We start from the raw sequence: 7,770 nt of genomic DNA, 5'->3' as shown, positions 1-7,770 counted from the left end.
TGGGAGAAACACGATTAATATTTACAAGCCCAGCACGAAACACTGTGGAACGAAAATCACTAGTATACGAAGTGCACAACTCTCCGTATACTACTGACTTCGTATACTTTGTTTCCAATATCCCTAGCAGAAACTTTCCATAGTAGCATATTACTAATATTTGCATCGTCCCTCAACCGTATGAAAAGCGTTACTGAATTCAAAAATATATGATTCCAGTTTTATTTTGTAAATTTCGATAACCTTTCCCCTCTATATATACAGAACATTGCAGAGGTAAAATTATTCGTTATTCAGTAACGAATTTTAGCGAATTCGCTTTTCATGCAAATATTTTAGACTATGAATTTCAGAGTACTAAAAAAATATATATATTTATCAGTCTTCTGAAGTATACTGTTTAATTTCTTTAGATATATTTAACTGATTAAATATCCGAATATTTTAATTAGATTTTAATTAATATTTTCCATATTCATAAAATATGTAATTAATATATATGGAAATTGCATTTAGGCATTAGTATAATTAAGACATCATAATATCATTTGGCAATTCTCATTGCTCGATTGTTTAATATGAAAGCCCAATCCCTGCGTAAATGCATCTGTTCCTGTCATTGGCTGATTGCTTAATCTCCATTTCCTGTTCCGCTAAGGATTTTGGGATTTAAATCCCAAATTGTCATTGGCTGATTGCTTAATCTCCATTTCCTGTTCCGCTAAGGATTTGGGATTTAAATCAAGCCATCAGTATATATTATTCTTTTTATCCAGAGAAGACAGCGTATACTGTAAATATAATTTTTGATTGTAAGGCGTTCGCTAACCTAACCTACTACAATTTTCCTGAAAATATGGCCTTTCAGAATGAGGTAAGTGCTTTTTCTTCTGTATAATTTTCAAATAAAAATATTTATTATTAAGGCAAATTGACATGTTTTATAGATATAATTTAACAAATTCTAATTAAAGTCAGGATTTTCGAAAATAAATGCAGAATTATTTTTTCACTTTAGAACTACTAAAATGCAAATAAAAAAAAATTAATGCACTAGTTTTTTTTTTAATTAATGCACCCCTAACATTAATAATTTTAACAGTAGAAATGGCTTTAATTTTATTATTTTAAGTATATTTTTCTAACATTTTTGCCATTACAAGGAAGAACAGAAAAATGTTTAATACTTTTTCGGAAGAAAGTCGGACATTTACTTCATATATGTCTACGTATTCCAATTGTGTAAATTGAAGATAGAGTTTCGTTTGATAATTGCGAATAAACAATGTTCAAGCATTCAGAGTGAGTGAAATTTAGTGGCTGCTGGATTCAAAGGAATGCTAAAATTGTTATCTTCAATTATTCGTTTTTATTGCTAGATATGTGCCGCTTGATGAATTACAGTTAACTCGCAGCTTATTGAATTATTATAGTAGATTTATTATCTAGCAAGAATTTATAAAATATTTTCGAATCTCCGCTGATAATCATTTACCAATCATTTACGCATCCAAAGCTGGAGATACGTGCTTTTTATTAATTTACCGCCTCATATTTAATAATGGCAAAAATGAAATCCGATTAAATTTCTAAATTGAAATTAGCCTTCAATTCATATGTAAGCTCCTTTAGGGTGGTGTAAGCGTTTTTCCGATTGTACATTTCTTAATAATGAAATGCATTATGGAATTGAATTTTATTAATAATTTTTAAATGATAAAATTAACGACAAAGTTAACATTTAGAGGGTCTTCCAAATGTAGCCAAGTTAACAATTGTGCAAAAATCGTTAAATATATATTTTTTTTATCCGACAAATAAAAGTTGATCCTTTACCTATCCAAATTAAATTAAATTTACGCACGCGTAACTTTACGGATTATTTGAAAAATTTTCTATGAAGTTTCTTTTAAATTCCCAAAGAAGTAAATAATTATTTGAGCATCGCAATATCCTGTCGATGAACCAGGCTAATAATCATGCGAAGAATAGTCGTTTTATTTTTATTTGAGGAGCGTTTAATTATAGCCGCTATATTCTAATTACCTAAGCCTTAATTGCTGTCAGTTTTCATGTATGTTAGCTGTTTTCGATTAAGTATATATATATATATATATATATATATTGGGAAAAATTGCCCATAAACACAGCTTTGATAAGTTTTGATACAATACGTAAATGGAATTACGCTGCATTTCACTAAAGACTACTTCATGAATCCTTTAAATTAATGTATCTGCAGAAACAACCGACTTCATTTTGAACTATGAAATCCTCTCTCTTTCCATGTTCGGGATTTCCACCTACGGAAATCAACTTGTACCACGACTTCCAAACATGAACACATGACTCTTTTTATAGTCAATGTGTTATGTGAACCATCATCAAGAGGAGTGTTTCCATCTACAATGGGTTTCCTCAGCCTACAATTTATTTCTTATTAGGAATTTTTTTCTTTCTCCATAAAGTGCGGTTCAATTTGTTTTGGTCGGTAAAGCCTCGACCTGTCATGCACTCCCGTCGTCCATCGATACATGTCCTCCTAGGTGTCTCTCTTCTCCTTCTTCCAGCCGGTATCCATTCCAGGATATCCTTTGGATATGTTTCCTTGCATCCATTTTACATGTCCATACCATGTTAGCTTTTCTTTGATGGTATTGAAAATAATCGTTTTTCCTTCCATTACGTCTTCATTCCGTTTTCTGTTTCTTCTAGAAGTGCCTGCTGAGCGTCTTCGACAATCCATTCCTGTGGAGGATAATTTGTTTTCTGCTCGCCTATTCAATTTCCAGTTTTCCGCTCCATACAATAGAAGACTTTGTACAATCGTTTGAAATATAAGTTTCTTTGTTTTTTTTAGGATATTTTTGCTCCACCGAACAGGGTTTAACTTGACGATAGCCTTTCTGCCGTCTGTAATTCTCTTATTGATCTCTGCTTGGGATCATCCATCACTTTGTAAGATTGATCGCAAATATTTGAATTTATCAACGTGTTTGGTTTTAAAACCTGCAATATTTAGAACGTGTCCTGGCCCGAAGACAACATTTCAATCTTGCTAAAATTGATTTTTAGACCTCATTGTTTATATTTGACCTCAAACAATTGATGACAAGCATACTTTCCATCTTGTAAGTCTTGCATTATCATCACCTATTCATCAGAAAAGAGTAAATTGTGGATATAGGTGTACTTATCAATCGGCAATCCCATTTTGTTACATATATTTAACAGGATCTTAGGCAGATGTCGATATAAATTTTGAAAAGTGTGATTTGGTGACATGCAACCTTGTAATAAGCCTTTTGAAGTGTGGAATTCGGGTGAAAAACCTGATCCCACTTTAATTCTGCATCTATTATTCCTGTAAATTGCCTTAACAATGTTAATCAGTTGTCCATCAATATTTGCCTCTTTCCGTTCTTCCCATAACAGTTTTCTTAGAACACTGTCATATGCCTTTTCAAGGTCAATGAAAATGATAAAGAATTTTTTTTTCCATTTGATTGGCATTTTTCAAGGATCTGTCTTACTGTTGAAATATGATCTGTACATGACTTCCCAGCTGAAAAACCACTTTGTTCTTCTGATACCTCCATTCGAGCTTCTAAATGGTTCCCGATCCATTTTCCAAGTATCTTTAACAGGGGGTTCGGGACCCGTATTCCTCTGTAATTTAAACAGCTTTTCCGATCGCCCTTCTTAAAAATTGATGTAATATATCCTGTTATATGTATCATAAGATTTTATAATTATTTCTGGTGGTCTTTATTTCACTTTCTTCAATATACATACCTTTAATTTTCTCTTAATAACACCCATCAGTACAGTACATATCTCAATGAGACTGACTGCCCTTAATAGATGACCGATTGCCCAATCTTTTAGTCCAAAATTTCAAACCGTTCTTCTTAGAAGAATGGTTTAGAAACGTATTTATATTCAGTAAATAGAACGTTCCTTTTGCCAAATGCTCTGGCATGACTGCCGAAACATTACGTTATTGTACCATTTTTTTTCTCTATTGTATTTTATAAATCTTATTATAAAAGATTTAAAATAAGTACAGTTAAATTAAAATAAATTTATTTTACTTAAAACATAATGATATTCGAAGAATTTTCTCCAAATCAAAAAACATCGTTCCAAGTGCGACTTATATTACAGATTTAAGACTGATATTATGAATATTGATTACTAAGAACAATTTATTTGATGATGATATCTTGGAAGTATTGATAGGCGAAATAAATGGAGATATTTCAAAGTGAAAAACAAATGTTTATTTATATCATGGAAGTTTTGGAAATATACCAATTGTTCAGCAGTTACGAAGGAGCGCAAATAACATCTGTGCACTTTTATATTGATTAAAATGCAGCAGTGCTTGTGCGTCCAAACTGAAGAAGCAGGATAGCATTTATTGTTTTATTCATTGCAAACGACTTTGTGTAAATTTTGTCAGAGAATATTGAGTGCAGTGAGCGAGTTAATATAAAGGACCCCAAGTTCAGAGAAAAATTCTGTACAATTATCTCGAAGTTTCGATTTTATTGAAGCAAAGGAAGAAATTCGATCGATTTTATCTCTGGCAATGAGAAAAGTTGGAACCTGTAGATTGCACGTTAGAAATAGATGTGTTTTGATAGAGAAATTTCATATTTTTAATAAGTAGTGCTATTTTAAATATTTCTAAAATCGACTTTAAAGTTAACTCTATAAACGAGTTTACAAAGCACTGTGGCAGAGGCTTCACGTTTTACTGAGAATTTTCGAATTTTTACTCTCAAATTCGTTTTTTCTAAGTGTGATCGACCGCTGTACGAACAACCGTATAATTGTTCTCTGTAGTGTCACTTCACCGATTAAGCAATAACGATTTTATTTTATATCACCCTTTTCTGCATGGATTCTCCAAGAGATACCTACCATCATTGAAATTAATGCAGTATTGGCTTCTTATTATTGCTGGAAGGTAAAATGTGCCAGAATCCGTTTTGTATCCTCTAATGATTTCTATTTCACAGCAGTACCAATATCCGAGAATAGAGCTTCTTTTCAAATGTACTTTATGCAAAGCACGCATTTCAAGGAAAGAGAAGTTCAGAGAGCAATTATTATCGCTTCCGCTGTCTCCATTTAAAAACAGCATTCGGACACGGGCTTTACATGGAGAGTGAGTTGAGCACATAAATCAACATGTGGCTGCAGACGTTAATGGAAGTGCACTGTGCATCAATTACAATATTATTTAATTACACTTAATATTAGTGTTTCTTTTCAGTTTCGGAAACTTCATATACTTCTTTTGTACCAACCACTAGCTTATTCTGCGAAACATTCAGAGATGGTTCATTGGATCAAAAAAGTGTTTGAGATTTGGTTTCCATCATTAAGACAATGCAGTGTTACCTGCAATCACTGAATGCATTTTTGACAATAAATTTTATTCTGTCCGTTGCAGAGAGGTATACGCGAAAGGACGGGAGTGGCTTCCAACGAAACCAAATTTAAGCAGGTGGGATTTTGTAACTCAGCGGTAATCAAATATAGTTATTTCGACAAAGAGCACCAAACATCCCAAAAGGAAGAAGAAGAATAAAGGAGAAAATATGCTTTCATTGTTAGAGGGAATGGAACCTAAATTTCAGATGCATAATAATGGGAAGCAACAGAAGCCTACATATGACCTACACAATAGCATAATTTGGTACGAACACCGTCAGGTAGATAGGGAATTACAATCCAATTCCCTATCTACATTTAAATTACAATTAAATTTCAATGCAATCACCAAATACCGCTCACTACGGTTAACAAATTTCATCCAAATTTTTGTATTGTAGCTGTGGTGCTATTTTTTTCCTATATATTATTTTTTCATTAAAATCTTTCCAGGTATATAGAATTTATATTTTTTAAGCAAAATAATAGAAGGCAGATTTGAGGAACAATCCTAAAACACTTCTTAAAATTAAAATAATCTGAACTTTTTAAATGGTGTTAACTATTTTTCTGTTTATTCTTAATAATCAATTAATTATTTTTAACTGTATTTACGTTCTTTTTTCCTTTTTATTCTTACTGTAGGATCGTATACAAGCAGGGCTGGATTCGGCCTTTCGAAATACCCTTGTGTGGGATTCTGAAAACGACCAAATGCAAATGGAGCAAGGGACGAACTGGATTGAAGGCGAGCTCATATGGAGAATTCCGTTTCCAGAACGTATTTTCACTTTGCCAATTGACATACGGCCTTTTTTGTGCTCGTGCTACCTGTGGAGACACGTACAAAACCGTAAGTTGCTGATATTTAGACAGTCATTATTTTATCTTCTAAAACTAAATACATGCTTATTCCCTTTTTACTATGAAATTAATGAATTTCATAAAAGATTTTAACATTTTATTAAACGATCCCAATTTTTATGTTTTTATTCAGGTGTTGGTGGCTTCTTAACTGATGCAATGAAAACCGCTATCCATCGAGGCTATCATCTTATGAGCCCTCTTCATATGGCTGTTCTACAAAATGACTTGGATGGTGTGAAAAATCTACTATTGACAGGTGCAGATTTGTCTGCCAGGACGGCAAGATTTGAGACCGCTCTGCACGTTGCTGCAAAATCATGTGGGAAAGGTAAGTAAACCGTGTTATCCTACCCAGATTTTGATATTTTTAATGTCATTTCCTGCAGGTTTTAGCAGACCCCAAATAATACTAGAATATTAGGGCTCTGTAGATTTCAACCAAGTAATAAGACAGAGGAGTGAATTGGAATCACTTGACAAAACACTAATAATCGGTTTTATTGTCAAGCGCATTTTGAATTTTCAAGCAGTCCTCGTTGTCCTATAAAACTTGGTATGAAAACCTATGATTTAAAAATAAACAGAATATATTTTAAAAAAAAAACTGCTATTTACATTAGCAATTGTTAAATTTCAATGAACTTAACATGATTTTTTCCCTCTTTCAGAATTAATTAAGTGCCTTCTTGAAGCTGGTAGCGAGATAAATGCTGCGGACGAGGCCGGTCACACACCCCTGATTTTAGCTTGCCTATGGCATAATTTTACAGCCGCCAAATATCTGATTCGTTGTGGAGCTGCAGTTAACAAAGCAGACGGCTGCGACAACACCCCACTATTTTACGTCACAGGATCCTTATGCCCATCGTTTAGAACTGCATCGCTTTTAATATCAAGGGGCGCCGTGGTAAGTTCTGCTTAAGATATATTGTCACTCTTTGGTTATAGGTGCATGTTCGTAACAGTAATTGTAATGTCTATTATTATAAGATGTAAGTTCAACAACAAAGTATCGGAGAATTCAAGAGTTTTATTTCTTCATTTTTTTGCGTTTCCCCTTACCCAATTTATGAAACATGTTAAGATGAAATTATGTTACGACTTTTATGAAACCTTAGTTTTAGCTACGAAAGATAAATTTTCAAACCTGTTTCTTGCAATAACCAATATCTACTCCCAATAATGTAGTACTGCAATGTATTTTTATGTGCGTTTTAATGCACAGAAAATACAGTTGCAGTTTCTGTTGTAATTTCCCCAGGCGAAACTCACACCTTGACATGCGTGTTACCGTTTGCTTTGAAGATGCGTGCAATATTAAATGCTTATTAGTTTTAAAATCAAAATAGTCTATTCGTTCTACATTTACCCATAGTTTTAACGGTTTCTTAGTAAGGAAAATGGAAAACTCTTTTTCCTTTTCAAAATTTGCCGTGTTCTGCGTACCGACGCTAACAG

Source organism: Mastigoproctus giganteus, chromosome 11 (assembly GCF_048544385.1).
Source record: "Mastigoproctus giganteus isolate SK-2022 chromosome 11, ASM4854438v1, whole genome shotgun sequence".
In the NCBI taxonomy this organism is placed as follows: Eukaryota; Metazoa; Arthropoda; class Arachnida; order Uropygi; family Thelyphonidae; genus Mastigoproctus; species Mastigoproctus giganteus.
The sequence above is the reverse complement of the archived record's forward strand: the minus strand, read 5'-3'. Positions refer to the sequence as shown.